The 19840-nt window shown below is 39.3% G+C and overlaps 1 protein-coding gene across 12 annotated transcripts in view; it reads right to left on the bottom strand.

The window, feature by feature from the left end:
- The window catches only part of LOC124158546 (disintegrin and metalloproteinase domain-containing protein unc-71), a 967603-nt gene that overhangs the window by 863807 nt on the left and 83956 nt on the right, over positions 1–19840 (bottom strand). For 11 of the 12 annotated variants that reach the window (XR_006864826.1, XM_046533688.1, XM_046533691.1 and 8 more), the window contains exon 2: positions 15647–15779. The exons of the other annotated variant lie outside the window; for it this stretch is intronic. The gene's annotated coding sequence lies outside the window, so the exon portion shown is untranslated. The remainder of the gene's footprint in view (positions 1–15646; positions 15780–19840) is intronic. 12 annotated transcript variants of the gene reach the window in all.

The following is a 19840-nucleotide window of genomic DNA, read 5'->3' as shown; positions in this document are numbered from 1 at the left end:
GAAGTGCCGCCGTAAAAATTATCGCCGCAAGCTCACATCACCACGAAATACCAGCCTGGAAAGAGGGATCCAGATGACTTGGTGAAGCAATTGCCAGGGTTTCTAGTCCAACTGTGGTCGGGGGGTAGGGCGCGGGGCAGGCAAGGGAAGGGAAGTGGCCATTTGGCACATGGGAGGAACGACACTGTGCAGCGGAAGGGAGGGAGGAGCACGGAGGAGGCGGGATGGTGATGGAGGTGGTCTCCAGGTTGAGAGGAGCAGAGAGAAAGAAGAAGAAGAAGAAGAAGAGATGTCGGTAATTACGGCGACGTTTCTCCGGGCGGGCACTGTGGCAAGAGAAGGGGGCGTGAACCCTTGCTCTCTCCCCCCCCCATCCACCCGCCCAACGGTCGAGAGGGGATGGACGGGGAAGAATTTCGGATGGCTGAGCCGGTCGTAAATTCCCGAGACTTTTGATGGCCAGTGGCCGCGGATAAGTGTGAAGCGGTACGGTGGAATAGGAGATAGGGTAAAGAATGGAACCGTTCCATGGCTAAAGAAATATTTTTGAAATGAAGAGACCGAATAAGAAATGAGTGAGAGAAGAGATTAAGTGGTATGTGGACGCAAAAAGGCCATACTTTAACGAAGGCTGCATGCAATACACCAAAAACATATCAGGACGAGCTCCAAATTGATTTATATAAAAACAACGCACACCACAGTTTGAAATTTGGACATATTTTCGCTCGACGTGCCCGGGCATCGAATCATAACTCCTAATTGTTACCTAAGTATGTTAACATTTATACTTGTCTTTACTTTTCAAACGATTAAAAAAGGATCCAGAAGTTTTTCCTTTCAAATCGCATACTTTTGCCATAAAAGACATAGTAGTTTCTGTAATAATTATATTTTCTTAAAATCATGGTTTATTTTTGGTGATTTTCATGGAAAACAGATTAGAAGATCGTGGAGGAAAACCAAACTCAATCTACCAATTTTACTCGGAAAAAGTCAATAATGCCTAATACTGGAAATTATTTATACTACTAGCTGTACTACGGAAATGAGCTAAAAACCGTATAAAGTCAGCTTCGGCCCCACATAATTTTCTAAATTCATGATGCTGGGAACAAAGTTTATATAAAAAGATCTACGTACCTTTAATTCTTAACTTAATCCAGATCATCAATGATAGAGTGCTTAAGTTTATCATCACTCACTGAGATTAGGATCATGAAAAAGAATTTGAAGTGTCCTTCCTCACTTATCAGAAGTATCGACAAAGGAAAATTCTGTTTATAGCACTTTCCCGGAGCTTTAACGTTCATTTACGTTCTATTTAAAACCATTTACGTTCAAATAAACTCAGCCAGATAAAAAAATTAAATTATTTGGTAATGCAAGATTTTTAAAATTAAAAACTCTTTTTGGCACGGAATATAATTCAAAAAGTATACCAGCCCTACTTTAATCACTAGAAATGTGATAAGATGATTTAGCTCGGGAAATAAGTACTTACTTACACGAATTAGACGGTGTAGTAGGAGTACGCTCCGTTTCCGGATTACCATATTTTCAAGAGCCTCAAGTCAGCCTTTATCTGAATCTCTAATTAGGGACCCGGGGAAAACCATATATCATAATTTCAAACGATGAGTCCGGAGAAAAGGTGACTTATAAGCGTTCCGAGAGGTAGACATCGGGGACGGGAGCAATTCTTAAAACCCCGAGGCATTAGTGCGACATAATGAAGGAAGAAATGCTATCACGGTAGGTAGGTACGTATTCATAATTCTGAAGTCACTTTAAGCCCAGGAAACCAAAAAGGCAGATGCCCTCTTTTCCCGGTCTTTCTAAAGACCCTTTAATTAGAAGTCCCTCAAATGAATTTGTTCGGATTACCTCGTGATACGGAACGATTTTTTAATCATACCGTGTTAAAAGTCACCTTTCCAGGTCTACTAATTCCCTCTCCGCCATTTCATCCGCGGGATTACAATGCAATAAAAGTCAATAAACTGAAATTGATCCCATTGAGAGTGATTTAAATGTTGAGTAATATTTCTAAGGGTTTATGAGGCAATAATTACACATTTAATTATAAGGTTTACACAAACGTTTAGTTATTGATTTAATAGAGCTATTGTATAGCGGGGAAACTCTCCTCGGGATTTCCACCGGGTTACTTCATCCATAACGGCCAACGTTTCAAGCTCCGACTCGGGGATCATCCTTAGGGCTGCTGAATGTTGTTTCATTTGTTTGTGGTTGCTAAGTCTCACTGTTACAATAAATTAAGTTAATAAATATATATTTTTAAACTAAAAATGAATGATGTCAGTTCTTTTATCGCACCCATATGTGACTTATGAAATAATGTATTTCTTTATGTGACCTTTAAAAAAAAAAAAAATATGCTGTAGTAATGAGCAAATTGGTCAACTGCATCATGATTGGCTGTCTCTGTGAAGCTAGATGGCTTTAGTTTCTTGTGTTTGTAACCAATGTAATTGCATATTTTTCTTAAATTTTTAATACTCCATTTTGAAGGAAATGCTGGGCGATAAATTCAATAATACTTTTCTTACGAAGATAGTAGGCACTAAATCGCTTCCTAATAATCACGTTCTCCGCAGCATCGCAAAGTACTATAAGTTATCAAAAGAGAGAGGAGCATTCGGGGGAAAAATCTATGGTTGATATTTACGTATAAAAATTCCATAAATAATATATTGGGGTGACTGATACTTTCAATTCAAAAAGCAAATCATTGTTGTTCTGAAGTTCGGGTGCACAATAATACTTAGCCAAGATCGCATGATATCGTCCCAGGCTGGAAGTGGTGGATATGCGATATATTCATGATAAAGTATAAAAAACAATCGGTAATTACGGCACTTGAATGCATAACTCCACTACCGACCATGGTTTCGACACTCAATGTAATTTTGAAGTTACTTTGTCCCTAAAATTGATATAGAGCGTTAAAACCATGGTCAGTAGTGGAATTATACATCGAAGTATGGAAATTACTATTTATTACTTACATTGTTATAATGTATACTCAGATAAGATGCTATTTAGAATAAACTTTCATTTTGTATTAACGTGCCACGAAATAATTATTACTTTATAATTCGGATGCCATTTTTCACACCACTGCAATAATTTCATGGAACCAAACAAGATCACGTCACGTAATAGAAATTGAAAAAAAAGTTAAACTCACAGCTTAAATGAAAACAACTGACGCGTACCTATTCATTACACCGTACGCAACTAACTCTCTCTATCTCTGGACTGAAATTATGAATTTCGCCCGCGGATTACGTCTCACCTGGAGAGCGTGCATTCCACGGAGCGGAGGAAAATGAGCGGTATTGAGGGATGGTGGAAATGATAGGAGAAAGGACCGATTTCTGGATGGACAGCCACCGGGTTTTGTCTCTCGCGTAATGCACGAACGACCGACGGCGGTGGCTGACGGAAATTTTGGCGTCCGCGTTACAGATGCACGGGTTCCCAGCGACCACCTTATTCGGAACGACATTCAAATGCGAGCGGTGGAGTGGAACGGAGCGTGAAGGGGGAGGAATCGTAATGGGGACGGGTGGAGTTAGTTTGGGCAGGACGGAACGACCGCAGCCAATACAGATCCAGGGGGCGATGAGAGACAATCCCATCCACAGCGAAAGACTCCGGCGTCCGTCAACAATATGAGACCGCAGCGCACGAGTTTCTCGGAGCAAATATCCACCTGGACAGGGAAGTTTGAACCACGATCCCCTCCCTAAGGTTGGTATAGTAGATTATTCATTTGATGCGCACCGGCAACGTGGGTGATTTATCAAATTATCTCATTATTATTTATTGATTTCATTAATTTAATAATAAGAATATGTTTGTTTAAGTATACCGGGACTAGCCACGGTGATAACTTTTACGGAGTCACCCGCAATGCAAAAATTGTGCGGGATCCCGGTCAAGGCGAATGATTTTTCCTCTGTGGATTTTTCGCACAAGAATATGGTGCTTAGTGGAGGCGACCGATAGCCGAGTTCATTTGCGAAATAGGAATGAGTAGGGAAGGAAAGGTGGAGAAAAACCCGGCGTCGGCATTAGCTTGCTATCTATGGAAGGCACCATACTTCATCCACTAAGCACTCATTCAGGGATCAAGCAGTCTCAGGAAAATCTCTGCCGCTTCCGGGATATGAAGCCGAACCGTTTGTGTAAGTAGTCAACCCACTAGCTACCCAAACAATCCGATGCATTTGAAACAACATTGTGTGGCTGACTCTTGAACAGGACTAATGATAAGCATTACCAGTCCACTAACATAGTAAGAATAGACGCCACTGCCTAACCTCCGTGACAACTTTTGAATTAATCTTTTTCATACGCAGACTTTTCATTGCAATCGATAGCAGTAAAGATATAGAAAATCAAATCATCGCTTTGCGGAATACACTTCATAGAAATGTCTTCACCAATAGATAACTAAGCTCAACGAAAACTCCAAGTCAACTAAGGCATTTAGTGGGTGAATATACGAAGACAAGGATTCTTTGGAGTTAAGGTATCTTTTAAATCTACATCATGATGAGTAAAAACAAATAATCATTAACCATACATATCCCAAAAGGGAGACTAATTTAATTCAGAAACCCATTTACAACATACAAAATTAATAAAGTAAGCAACATGAAGTGAGATTAAATAACAAACAACACGTTTAGCCACATCCTAACAAAAACAACGGTAACTCCTCGAAAACCTAGACTAAAAATAGGCTCTAGCAACCCCCTAAAAGCCTTAAACTCAATATGGTTCACCCAACCGTTGACCCAATGCGCTCTGCGAGGAGAGAAATGAAAGCAATAAACAGAGGCGTCGGATCCTTATAAGGGAGGAGGGCCGATGGGGAATATCACTGCCGAGATAACTAACCCCATTAAAGGGTCCGGCGAGGCACATATTAGGAAAGAGGCAAAAGTGCTTACTCGGCAGGGAGAAATGCTCTTCCCTCGCTATCCCCTCGCATTGTGATACTTCGTTCGCTTTTCCTTCTCTCTCTTCGAGCGACCAATAACCCGACAAAACCTCATCACCACTCCATCTTCTGCTACTCTCACCGCTGCCATGGGAAACAACACAAGAGCGGGTCCTTTGTTGGCCCGGGAGAACGATCTCATTCCGGTCCAATGTGCGCGCCTCTCCTTGCGTGCGGACGTACCGTATCTCTTAGACAAAAGGGTGGAAACGGGAGGAGTCGTGGAGGAAGGAGGGGACAAAAGATATGGGCCGTATTTTCATCTAGGACGGGAGAGGAAGAGAAAAAAATAAATATACCCAGAATGCGAATTCCTCCCAATAATTCGAGTCTCTAGCAGGAGCAAACCGTCCTTGTTTAGGATTATACGACTGCGATTGGCGAAACAGAAAATCAAGTCAGTGTATTAAGGAAGCTGTAATTTTCGCAGCGTAGGGCAAAGGGATACTTCGCTACTAAAACGCACAAATAAGACCCTTGTGCGCGTTCAAGGTCCAAAACCCATAGCGTCCCACCCGAGGATATAATTGAACAAGCAAATCTTCCGTCATAATTAGAGGCGATACATGAAGCACTGTGTACGTCGAAGCATAGTTTTATTCGAAGCCATTTCGCCTTCAAATAAATTAGTGAGCAGACCCAGGACCCAGACGGTTGCTATAGCAACGCTCCATGATATCAGAGGAAAATGCTGTTAACAGTGGCCTAAAACCTACTTCATTTGATTTGGGCTTCCACGGAAATTTCATAATTATAAAAACGAATTATAATCCACATTTTCCCGGAATATCAATATTAGCACAAAATACTGTTAGCAGCTTGAACTAGATTATTATACCATTGTGCATCATCATTAATATTTCACTCCAAAATATCCTATAAAATCTGCAGTATTGTCTTTCTTTGTGCACTATAATTTTACCTCTCCAGAAAGTTAATTAAACAAATAAAAATAAGTTTGGCAATAAATATGGTTAAATATGCAAAACTGGGATTAAAAATTGCATAACTGAAGCCTGAGTTTCATGAAATAAGCTGTTTATTTGAATTTCAAGACAAATGCGAAACTAATTGCTAACAGTAAATGCGGGTATTCAAAGACTCACTTTCACAGAAAGATCAACTGACATAACAAATATGAAACTATTACTGATATATATTTGCATGTATATAACTCTGCTTTTATCGACTGCTTCATCTTTATACATCATGCACACATGAAAAATTCATGCACACAAAAAAATTTTCGAAACTACACAATTCGGCTCTCCATAGCCTCAGGAAAACTTCGCTCTTTGGCATATTACAAATTTTGAACTCAAGCAAAATATTTCCTCAAAATGAAAAATTTACGAGAGTAAGAATTTGAACACGCCATCCGCTAAGCTGCTCTAAGAGAATCGCGTGCATATCCCACGAGGAGTCTTTGAAATTCCGAATTAATATGTGACTCAGGAAAAGCAATTGGTCTCCCAACCATCAACGCGTGGGCTATTTGGAGCTAAACTCTTCGTTTAGCAATATCACTAAACTTCGGGTTGTGAAATTACTTGCGATAGTAAATTTTGACCATTGCATTTATACTAAAAGCATGCTAAACCTTCAAACTGATTATATAACAGGGTCCTCTCACGAACATACTCCTCTTCCCTAACTTTTACGGAACCTATCCAACGCAAAGTCTTGGTCTTCCGTCTCGCCTGTTAAAGCAGTACTTTTCTCCTTTCTCTTCGACTCACTCTTCATCACCTTTGACGTTTTCCAACTTCTCCTTCCTAAATGCTCTTTTCCTTTTATTTGACTCAAAATCCCCATTTGAGCTCCTCTATTATTGAGGGAAATTGAAGAGAAATGGTCGATGAAGTACCACGCTCCCATTTACAGAGTTGGGATCAAATTCTAGGCGGAAGTTCGGAAGCCATAATTTCAAACCTGCTTCAAATATGGTAAGCGTGGCAGCCTACTCCACAGCATGGAACACAACGCTCTCTAGGTTTTTACATCCTATGACCAATGGCCATTGGGTCAAACCCCTGGACCAGAGGCACAGCTTTTCCAAAGCAATGTATAATGATAGCTGAGATTCTTTATGCAAATTTCATAATAAAAGATGGACCTCTCTACAGTCATACAGCAGCATTTGTTAGAATCTTTATTATTTTACTTGAAATCAAAATACAATGAGAAATTTGGCTCTGCAATTGGCTCATGTAGTTGGAAAATTAGTATTTTAAATTTGTTTACATCGATCGATTTGAATATATTGCATGAGATGAATTTCAGCTTTTAAGCACAGAAATATGTCGTGAATTTAATTTACTAATTATGAAAATATTTCATGAAATAGGTAAAAGAGGCGTGAGAATTGTTTTTGGAATAAAATTCACGAACAAGACGTGAAGTATAGGTAAGCTGAAAATCGAGTCAAACCTTAGCGACGGCCATAAACTATTTAAAAAATGACTACGGCTGAAAATTTTATTACACTTCAGGGGAATATTTACCAGCATAACAGAAAAAAATGACAATGGGATTCTCCAAACGGTCTAAATTAAAAAAATCCTCGTTATTTTCTGTCCAAACCTCGTAGTCCTCGAAAGCCCCTGAAATTTTCAGTTTCCCTGTTTTTGCAAAATTAATAAGGTAGATAGTGTACACAGAGTAATGCCAATACTCAACAGAGCTCACAAGAGCCTCAACCATGTCACCACGCTACCGAAAGGGGCGACGCCGAAATTCATAATGAGATAACGTTGATCGCTGGTTTGATGAAAGGACCACAATGGGCTTCGACTCCTAATGCGGACGGTAAATGGAGGAAGTGAAAGTGGATGGAAAGAGCGGTTGAAAGCCCATTAGCGAGGGGATTGGAGGGGGCGGTATCTTGCGCAGTCATCATTTCAGCAAACATCCTAAGCCTATTTTGCAATCATCAAACGGATAATATTTCAATGATGGAGATCAGTTATTCTAAGGTAAATGGCTCTTTTTCAACGCTGAATTCACGTCTGAAGATTTGAATTTTGAAAACAAAAGTTCCAAAATATATGTAATTAAATGAACACACAGCACTTAAGAGCGTAGTCATTAAATTATTTCTAACTTTTGAATGAGGTTTTCTCCATAATTGCTCAAATTGAATGATAGATAATAAGGAACAGGTATGTCAAAAGACCAATTTGCAAGAGATACTACCTCCTCATTTTTTTGGAAAACGAATGTAAAGATATTTTGAATACGGCTTGAACATTCAAACTGTTAAAAAACCGATAAGACGTTTTGTGTAACTAAAACGTAATAAAATGAGTTTTTTTTCTACGGGCCACCAGCAAAAATTTGTTTTCTTAAATCCTGCTAACATTTTTCATGTGACAAAAATACATTTTTCCAAAGATTATGTACCCTTCAAGGTACTGTCTGGCATACTGCTAGGTGGCATTTAAATGCCATTTTTCCTATCGAACGTAGCCAAGTAAGTATTACCATAGTTTTCAACATGACAATGTATTCATATTTTGTGGCTTGTGACATGAAAAAAAATATTCGGCATTACTTAAACAGACTATAAGTGATTCATTTGAATATGTATTTACTTTATCATACCCCGAAAAAATACTTCACATATTTGAGCATAAAATGTAATCAATCTCTATCCAAATTAACGAAAAGGGCAAGCTCAAGGATATTTCATTCAATAGCAATACGATTAAAATGTAAAGATCTCTCCTCCAATCACAGTAAATAGGTCATTAACTACTTGCCAGTATTCTAGCTTTTTGGAATAAATGGTTTTTCTACGAATCAAATCCATACATGAAAAGAAGTGTTGAGGCATTTATAGACAGGTTTTAAAAATAATGAAAAGACGAAAAATTAAGTTCGATTTTGCAATTCTGACACCTAACTTTCACAAGCAAGAATTTTTCCAGATAAATTATTGATATTAAAATAAGTTTATGCATACCAAAGTGTTACATTGTCAATAAATTTTTAGACTTTTTTGGTGCAAAAGATGACGTATCAAATCCATAATTCTCCAAATCTCCAAAAGCTTCAATTTTAACTCTCTAGAAAATACTTTCATTATTTTGTTTCATTCATTAATTTTAGGGCCGTATTAATAGTCGTTCCCCTTAGGGTCCCCTAGGGGCACCCTTCCCAAGGGACTCCAAGGGGAATCTTCAACATCGGTATTAATAGTTGTCCCCTTGTAGCCCCCTAGTAAGGGGACTCCAAACGTGGTAACTATGGGCCGTAACGACAACAGAGGTGTTTATTTACTTTATTTTTATAGGCGTTTTTATACAAAGAATTTGATATGTCGGCGCGAAATGCTTCGTTTTCAGCTACGGAGAAGAAAATATTGTGCGATTTGATTGAAAAATATAAATGTTCCATTGAAAACAAGAGAACGGACAGCGTTCAATACGAGGCGAAGAAGAAGGCGTGGCTAGCCGTACGGAGTGAGTTCAACTGTCACCGCGATGTTGTTAGAATAGATGTAAAATAACCGAAAAGGTAAATAAAAAGGCTATGCAAATAAAGGTAAGTTTAGGATGTCTCATTCAGGTATTTATCTGCAGTTAACTGATTTTACGTAGTTGGTAATACAATGTTGAAGTACATCCTCGCCTTGCCGGATTCATCATTTTCTGTCGATTTCATAATGAGAATGCAGCGTACCTATTTAGCAACAGAATATTTGAAGTAAAGAAAGTAAAATGTGTATTCATTCTGAGTGGATCCAGTAATGTGGGTTGGAGTAATATGTGGAATGTATTACGGTATGAGTTTTTACGTGCTGACGGGAGCATATTTATTTGACTATTGAGCCTGAAAAACGGTGTTTCTGAAATGCGGGTGCTTTTTTTGCTCTTGAATTGTTTGCTAATTGCTGTATTAATTTCTTTGGTGTGATTAGATGTGAATTTGCTAATTTTAATGGCAATGAATAATAGTCCTTATATCCCTTGAAAATTAGCTGGGGTAAATAGTGCTAGTATTTTGATAGCTAGTAATATTGCATTATTAACTGAAATGATATTAGCCGTTGGACTCGGTGCAAATTCTATCGAAAATTATTTAAATAGAAGCTTTGGGAGGCTGTGGGATAAAATTTATAACCATCTAAATGACATTTTAATATAAAAGTTTTCGAATAAATATGTCGTTTAAGTCACAATGCTACATTTTCTGTGATTTAAAAAAAATTGAAAAATGATCATGCTTTCAGCTCTGTTTATTTATTTTTTCCTACAAAATGATGTATGATATATTGTTGTTAATTTATAATTGCTTCCTCGATGCTTTCAGCCAATACTTCCATGGGCATTGCTGAGAGGGAGTTAAGAGCCAGGTTGGAAATGATGGAGGAGGAGAGGAACTATTTACGAAGATTGTATGAAATGAAGATAAAAAGATCCCTGGAGAAGGACAAAATAACAAAAGATAGACTGAGGCAAGCTGTGGCTGCTATAAAGCTGGCGGAAGCACAACTGAAATAGTTTTGTGGGAAACGTGAACCCTAATTTGTAAATTTTATTTTTATAAAATATATTTACATTTTTTAAAATTTGCTTATAAATGTATTCCTTCACCTCATTAATTCCTATCATGAAAGCATGAGATAATGGCTGAACATAAGGAAATCGGTGCCTGTTATTAAGGGAAATGGATTTGGAACAAGTTTTGGTATCTAGGAACAGCCAATAAACATAATAGACTACAAAGTTGAACAGTGGTAGGTCAAGGTACCTAATTCGCACTGGTGACCAAAAGCTCCAATATACAAATTTGTTGTGGAGCAAACACTGAAAACTGAGACTGAGGAGGTAATGTTGCGGAATAAAAACCAGATAATGTGGCCTTTGTGTTTTAAAGGTTTAAGTAATTGCATTCCCAAGATCGAATAATACAACTAGTACGTAGTTGGATTGATTTCCTGGTTCCGTCCGCGCTGTCATTTTGATGGCGACGTTTTACCAACTGTGCTGAAGGTGTCCTCAAGCCAGGCTGATATGGAGAGTGCTTTTGATTGCCCGATGTTTATACGGTGGCGCCAGATTGAGGGAGCGCTTGCCCGTCGCTGATTGGTCCCCATAAGGGGCAGGGGGGGTCTTTCTGGGGTCCAGAAACAAGCGTTTCCAGGTGCTGGAAAGGGTGTAACCGTCTTCCCGATTCATATGTTATGGTCTTTTGGTAATTAACACCGTTTCTCTGATTATTCTACTGCGATATATTGCATTTCTTTGGCCAAGATTTTTGCTTTATCAAAATTGATTTCATGACCTGGCTCTGACAAGACATGTTGAACAATTTCTGATTTCTCTTCTTGTCTATTGTTCAATGTTCGAGCATGTTCTTTTATTCAGCATTGTATGGTCCTTTTAGTTTGTCCTACGCATGATTTCACACAGATGTATTGAACCTCGTATACACTCTCTAACCTGAGATTCACTGAGGACCGGCGAAATGAGGTCGCACCATCTCAAGCAGAGGCCCTCTCACGGCTTCCTTAGGAAACTGGTACCACTGCAGGAACTCTGTATCTCTAAAAAAAATCGAATGGATTTTGCGCATCACGGACGTAAAACTTCTTCAATCTCAGATGTTGGTTTTGCCAATCTATCGAGACGACGAACAAAGGCCTCCAGGCTGTCCATCCTCGTCAAAGATAACCCAAATCACGGGTAAATGGGAAAATATGAACGTATATTCAGCGAGGTGATACACAGGAAAAGGTTGAGATGAAAGGGATATGGTGAAATTAATGAAAATGGGTGAAAACGAAACGATTTTTGAATGGGCGAATGAGCAATGTGACAGAATGAATAAATGGTATGGTATGAATTGATATGGAGGTGAATAAAGGCATAAATGAGTAACTTTTTAACGAGAGCACAACAGCAACGAACGTATTGGAACAAGCAGCAACATGAAGTCAATAAAATACGAAAGAAACTAAAGATTACTGCTTACAATTCCAGTAGTACCTGTTTTCTCCGCTTCATGCACATGTCGCAAGGTAAGGCTCACTCCGCTCCCATTGTAGGGGACTGCAAGGGGGCCCCTACAGCCTAGGGGACGACTATTAATACCAGACTTGGGCGTGGGGGACTCTAAGGGGATACCTAGAGCTAGGGGATCCCTGGGGGTCGACTATTAATACTCTCCAGATTAAAAGCAAGCGTTGGTCGCTTTCCTATGTATACCTTACCATTGCATTGCCATAGAATTATATACCAAGACCACGTTCATATCGCGAATAGAATAATAAATAATAGAACTAATAAAGATATGAAATATATAAGAGGGTGGCATAAGTCTCCAGAGGAACATTACGATACGAGATATCATAGTGGCTTTGAGGGAAGGGGAGATGGACACCAGTTATCGTTAGTTCTCTGGCACTTGGAGACGTGGAGAATTAAAGAGATAGAGAACCACGGTATGCAAAAAGTAAGGCTGGTTAAATCCCCCAAAAGTCTCCGGATACAATATCACACGTTTCCACCTCTGGCTCAAGAGTCTAACCCCGTTCTTTATCCCTACATTCCCCTTACCTTCCCTTCATTCAAAACCACTTCTTCGTGAAAACTTGCACGCTTGGAATAATTCTGTAACTTCTTCCATACTACGCTGAAATTCAAATTACCTCGACGAGCCAACCACGTTTATAACTCCCAGTGCCCTCTCTCGGAAAGATCCCGGCGAAGTTTTCCGTTCTCCCGAGTCTACCACCGTATGTAGGTCTTCGGCTCAAAAGATGAGAATTCATAACATACACTATCCCGTAATCCATTGGTGAATTCTTCCATTTGCTTTCATGGGCCCAGATTTTCCAATATGCTGAACATGTTACGTATTTTGATCATTTTGCAAGACAAGGAGAGATCTTGGCAGCTTATATGCTCATTTTTGCAATATAATAGGAGTGGTTGGTGTTTCATTTTTCGACATGCTTCATTGCAATAAAATTAAAAGTGAAAGGTATATATATTCACCAAGATAAAAATTTTTATTTGGTGCATAAAAACTCATATTCTGAACTGAAAGCTAACTTTCGAGGTAGACGATCTGATAAACGCTTCGAGGAGACTTGAATTCATTCGAGGGGACGATTGGGTGTTACGTCATTCGCCTCCCTAAAGCACACCCTAGCTGCTCCAATCTTTCCCCTATTTCTCGATCAACAAGCTCACTCAAGCTCTCCCAGAAGCCTCCTCTTCCCCACTGCCACTCGCGGCCATTCAGCGCGGGAATTCACACGGTTGGGTACCTCAAGGTTGTGTGCGAGGACCTTTTTGTTTTAACGCCCAAACCAAACCTCGGGAGTCACACTTAACAAACACTTTACGCTTTCCCAGCTGTGTGGGAGACCGAGGAGTCAAAGCGTAACTTTGAGAGCAGCCTAGAAGAGAAATAAAATTCTCTGGGACCGAAATAATGGCTTCAGATAACTCCTAATCTTAGAACTAGACAACTATGGAGTCGTTTTCTGCTCGATTCTCCAAGGAGCGCACACATCACTGAAAGTAACGACTTTGCGACATAAAAAACTCTTCTTTGGAGCAAAGTTGCCCAACAGAGGGATAAAAATCATGCTAGTAGAGAACAGTAAGTTATTTTCACAGAAAAACCTTATCTTCTGGAGAACATGGGATCCACGTGGTTCAAAATAAACCGCATATTACCACCAACCTCAAATTTCGATGCATTGAGGCTAAGCAATGTAAAATAAATCTGAAAGTCAATGTATTAACCTAGCGGGGCAAAAATTGCTATCCAAATAAACTTTTATGCAAACTAATGTATCGGATTAAATCTTTCGTCTCGAAGCATCTATTTTCACTGCATCAAATTAAATTACTAAATGGAGAAATATATTGAAAAAAAGGACTTACTAAATTTTATAAAGGAGTTAAAGACGAAAGCAATAGCTTGAATCCAAAATGCCATGCTATATAAAATTGGAAAATGTACCGCGGTAACTAATGACTTCTCACATTATGCTTACCACAAAAAAAGCATTTCAGAGGAATCAAAACATGCTCCCTTTACTAGTTTTAGTACCTGCAGCCATTTTATTACACTCATTGACAATTGAAACCTCTCCAAAGACTCTGAAGAGTATTCATCAACTTCACTCATACTTATCAAAGAACCGCAAACATAAATTTAAAATTTAAAAATGGCACAGGGCACATGAATGGAAGATTTCATCACTGTATCGGTTGTAAGAGAGCACGGGCCCTATACAAACACTTTCGTGACGCCACAAGGGTTATAGGTGGAATGTGTACTTATATACCCTTTGGCTATTGGTGACACCGAAAAGGTAAGATGAAAGCTGTAGAAAAGGGGAGCAGTTTACCAACTACAAGGTCCTTGCTCCTCCAGAAAAATCAGGTAAATCGAATCCTCGATCGGATCACCATTCTATATTTTTCTTGCATTTTATTATGGATTTTCGACTGGTCAAAGCAGAGCAGCCAGGATTTCATAAAATTATTTTCATTTTCTCCGAATTCCCTTACAAATATTTTGATAATGAAATATGGCATTGGGAATTACAGCCTAATAAAATACATGTTTCCAAATACAAGTAACGTATTCAAAAGATTAAAACTTAGCTTCTACTAAAGAATTGCCAAATAAATTATACGAGATCCAGCAAGCGTGACTAAACGAGGTTATTAAGATTCAAACTGGATAAAGGATACACTTGATTTACGGAAACGATAAAGGACTGGATACACTTGATTTACGTGTGAATTATCGTTAGCATTACGCGAAAAAAGAAAGTGTGTTTTTTCAAGGTGAAGTAGAAGGGTTTCTAGTACCTAACCACTTTAAGTATCTAAAGCAACATTTCAATAACGAAGTCCATTCGAAAGATTTTAAACATGTTAAATACTCACAAGATGGAGAAATTGATGTAATTTAGTGATTATTAAGGCCATACTGTGAGGCAAAGAATAAATAGAAGCCAAGAAATAGATAGGAAAACTAAATTCAAAATAAATCCCTTCACTCAGAAAGGAAAAAGTTCTATGAAAACCAAACGTTTGAATTTTGACCAAAATTTATTTAATCCATGAAAATTGGAAGCAAAAATTATTTCTTTGCAAACACCATAACGTAAATTCCGATAGATTAAAAGAAATCAAACAAATGAAAGTATCAATAAGTAATGATTTCATTCTAAAAAATAATTAAATTATTACAAATTATATTACCTTGTATGACATGTGGCACAATGAGATGGAAATTATTAACATTAGTTTAATGAGTCATTACAATATTACCAATGAAATAATACAGTGGCAATATTGCAATGCCTTATTTAACTAATATTAACTAATAATTTACAGTGATCATATTTTATAGAACGCCTCGCTATTGTTTTATCAGTGCTCAAACATCCTATTTTCCAGAAAATACCTCTCACCACAGAACAAGTCTCTCAATCTATGACATTTCTTGCTAATAGGAAAATATTCTTTTGGAGTGAGGCGTGGCTCGGAATATCCGGGATGCACCAAAAATGCCAGCAACCTACTCTACGCCACTGCGGGAGAGTACGAAAATGTACATTTCCATACACACCAGGACTCGCGAGGGCCGCGATATGCTTGATCCCGCGGGGGAGCGGCGGCTGTGGCGGCCGTATCAGGCTCGACGCCCCCGCGGCGGCGACCGAGTCCCGCGACCGCAGCCGTCATTTACTCGGACAGCTTACCTAGAGAGGGAGAGAGAAGAAATCGGTGAGAGAGAGAGGAAGGCGAGCGGACAGAGAGGGGGAGGGACGCGGGTTCCGATTCGGACGACGACGCGGTCCATAACGAGACCGTGCATATTTATTCGCGCGGAGTCGGGACTATAAGCCCGTAAAACGCGCGTTGATATTTCCCCCTGGGAAATAAAGGATCACGCGCGAGATGGCGAGGACGGGAAGGAGACTTAATGTGGATACGGGCGAGTGCGCAAACAGAGTGACGCCGGAGAGGGTCCGCCCAATTCGCATCGGTAAGATTAATTAAACGACCGCGCGTACCGATGCGGCAGATGTCCTAATTAGCTTTGGCGATCTGTTTGTGCGCGGACCGCTAAGGACACGGGAATAACCCATAAAATAGCACTGCGAATTATTTCAAAAGAACGGCGAAATACCACTAGCGTAAGAGCAAACAATAAATTTTCATCATCTATGTTGAGCAAACACCAAGGATTGCGCTTCTCAATGGCTATTGCACTTGCAATATATCGCGTAACAACGCGTCATTTGCAGACTCAAATTTTGATTAGATACAAAAATAACATGCTAACAGACCACCATAGGAGAAGAAATTTGAAGAAGAAAATGGTGTTGATAAGGAATTAGGAAGATAAACAGCTCCGGTCATTCACCCACTTTGAAAGATAAGTTTAGAAAGAAGTTCTTGGCTTGTGATTTAGAGGGAAGTTCTTAGTTCTCAGTTTAAAATATAAGAGTGCCAAACAGTCGTACTCAATCAAATTATTTTCTACTCAATAGCCTCGGACAAATAAATCTCTATAAATAGCTTCACTATGATGCACACAGTGATAATTCAGATAGATAATTCAAATTACTAATTTTGCTATTCATTAACCAAATGAGATAGCCCTTTTGTGAGAGTAAGAGTAAGTCATGCATGAAAATCTTTATCAGAAATAAATACTAGTAAAATACAAGTTATGCTTATAATAAATGGAAATCGTACGATAAGGCATTATTCGGCAAACAGAATTGCAGGTACGCAACTGGTTTTGATAGGACATTATGCCGAAAAAACTATAGCAACAAGGAGACATACCAATCTTCCCCTTATCTAATTATACCAAATAATTTATAGGAAAGTAATATGAGAGAAAAAAGCCAACTTCAGAGGTCCTTTGGAGACATTATGAAGACTCCTCTCTTTATTTCAAAGAAACAAGAACTTTCCTGAGATAACTTTCGAGGAGAGCCATCATTTTTGGAGCGGACCCCTTCAGATATTCCAGAGGCACGCACCTCAATGACGGAACGCTTGAGAGAGTCGAAGGAGAAAGGCGACTTTTAAGGGAATAAAAACTCCGAAAGGGAAGAGACGGAGGCTGAAAAGCACAGCAGCGCCACACCCACCGACGGGTAAACTTTGCGACGTGCGGGGGTGAACGACTATCCACCCCCGGAGACCCTTTTTGTCCACATCTGCCCGGAATCATGCATCGGCATCCCAAAACGAAAAGCACGGAGCCGTCCACTCACTCGGACGCCTGATTGACGTCCCGAAAGGGCGAACCTTGACCGAGCGGCAATTTATAACACCGCGGCGACACCAAGCACTCCGGCCGGGAGTTCTTCGCCCATCACTCAACATCTCCGCTTTTTCCCCCTCACTCCTCCCATCCAGCCATCGCGTAAAACTCAACAGTTTCCGGGCAATCAATTATTCAGGTGGACGAGCGGTGGTCCCAGCAGAGAGATGGACCGGCCAACGGGCAGTAGGAATTTCAATTATGAAACATGAACTGACTGGCCAAAATCCGTCGCGAATCGACAGATTATTTTGGTGATTCGCCTGATTTTTTTATATATTTTCAGTTTTTTTTTCCGCCGTCACTTAGGTACTCTCACGTCGTGCCCGATTCATTTTCGACGGCCGGATGCATTTCGCGTGCACTACGTCGCCGTTCGCACTGAAGAGGTTGTCTATTTTTCGTGAAACCAAATATAAAAAAACGCGTTTTTGTACCGTGAAACTCGGAGGGAAGGGATTGACACCACCAGAGAAATGCATTGGCGTTCATAAATATTCGCGCATTTATATAGATGATTTAAATTCTTTTAAGGCAACCTTACTGCGACTATGTTCCACGGCTGGCGTCAAATTCCTCGAGCTCTTAAAAGCTCTTGGAAGTAACGAACTAGAATGTTATGGCCAGAATATCCGCGGAAAAAAATTTGAAAAGGTAAAACAATCGACATTTCTAGGGGTTAAATTCGAATAAAAAATATAAAGGTGAAGATTTTATGGCAATCAATCAAATCAAATCAAATGTTAAAAAATTGGAAGAACTCGTTGAGATGTGCATTCGAAAATGTTTGGTCGCAGGCGACGCTATAAAAATATTGAAACCATAGCAATTTTCACAAGTTCATTCATTTGAATTATGCATAAGCAAAATGCACGAATGAATGTTTCTTTACGTTATATTCCGAATCGATGAGAGAAATTTCGATAAAATAGCAAATTTACCGTAATCTTATTCTGAAAGCAATAGTTATACGCTTCCAGATTTTTCCTAACTACGATGTTGCTGTCCTCAAATGGATGAAAAATGTTATAAAGAAAACCTATAGTTGCAACACGATATTTATCTTGCAAAACAACAGGTAATGAAATGGTTTAAATGGCAATGAGCAACTCATTAATTGGGTATGATTGAATAGAAATGGTCCTCCGAATGACTTCAAATAGATATGTTTATGGCAGAAGCACAGGAAGATTTAAAATCAGTCGCAATCATAGTAAAATTGACCATAAATACTTCATATACACCTTAGAGGAAGTTAACGGACAGAAATATCGCCACACGCTTTCTCCGAAAAGGTATACATATTTTTAACTTACTGGAAATACACTCTATATGCACAAAAGGACAACGTTTTGATATTTTATATTTCAATTATTTTACTTAATCAGATGCAGCAATGAAGAGTATTGTTGTCGCGGTATTGAATCACTTCAAATGGGGGTTTTAAGTATGAGTAAACAAGGAAGAACCCTAATGGCAACACAAGTGGAATCACCTCATTAATGAAATCACAGATTTTCAGTCGTACTTCATAACAGCTTCATTCCAAATAATTTGGCCATGGCATGAGTGGATTAAAAGCCTTTAGACCTTTGGATGAGGAGGGAGAAATGAGCAGGGCAATGGAAGGCAGCCAATCGGGAGGCCAGTCGCAGCGAATTTGGCAAACGCCTCTCTCGAAGAAACGCCCGTCTTTGCAAACAAGAGTGGCACGGCGGAAAGCGGAATTAATAAAGTAAGCAAGCGCGCAACCGGAAGTGTAAACAAACGCGGAGATCCGTCCGTTGATCGGACTGCGAGGGGCTAGAGGGGGAGGGAAATAAAAGCAGTCGCGGTCGAGGGAGGGAAACGAGGTGATCGGATATGCGACGGAAAAATTGAGATAAGCGAATGTTCCAGCGAGGAAGTGAGAGAAAAGGATGCGGTAGGTACACGGGACGACGCGGGAAAGGAGGACGAACAAATGTCCGATAATGACACAAAGGGCGTGGCTGTGATTTTCGCCAGTATACAAAGAGTAAGAAATCAAAAAAGTTGCTAAATAATACGAAAAGTTACATTAACAGCATAAATATATGAAAATATAGGTACTAAACAACTTCATAGTTAAATTTATATGCGTTTCCAATATGTTAGGTGAGTTAGAATGGGAATCTTTACAGTAGGTCATTACAAATTATAGGCTAAATTTACTCACAATTTTTGGAAAATATTTTTTCTCAGACCACGTTTGTGTTCGGTGATTAGCATTGTAATACAGCTAGCAGAAAACGAAATTAGTATTAAAAAATCACAGCTAAGAAGTTTTTAACAATACATAAGAAGATTTTTGACTAATTATTTCTTTGCATCTTTTTATCTACCATACCACCATGAGCTTATTCCAGTGGAACTCATGATAACCAACATGTCCTATTTTAAGCCGACAATCCTAAAACCGAAGGGAGCACTGCACAGTTCCAACTACCTATATCTATA

This window comes from Ischnura elegans, chromosome 5 (genome assembly GCF_921293095.1).
Source record: "Ischnura elegans chromosome 5, ioIscEleg1.1, whole genome shotgun sequence".
In the NCBI taxonomy this organism is placed as follows: domain Eukaryota; kingdom Metazoa; phylum Arthropoda; class Insecta; order Odonata; family Coenagrionidae; genus Ischnura; species Ischnura elegans.
This window is presented reverse-complemented; position numbering and strand designations above follow the sequence as displayed.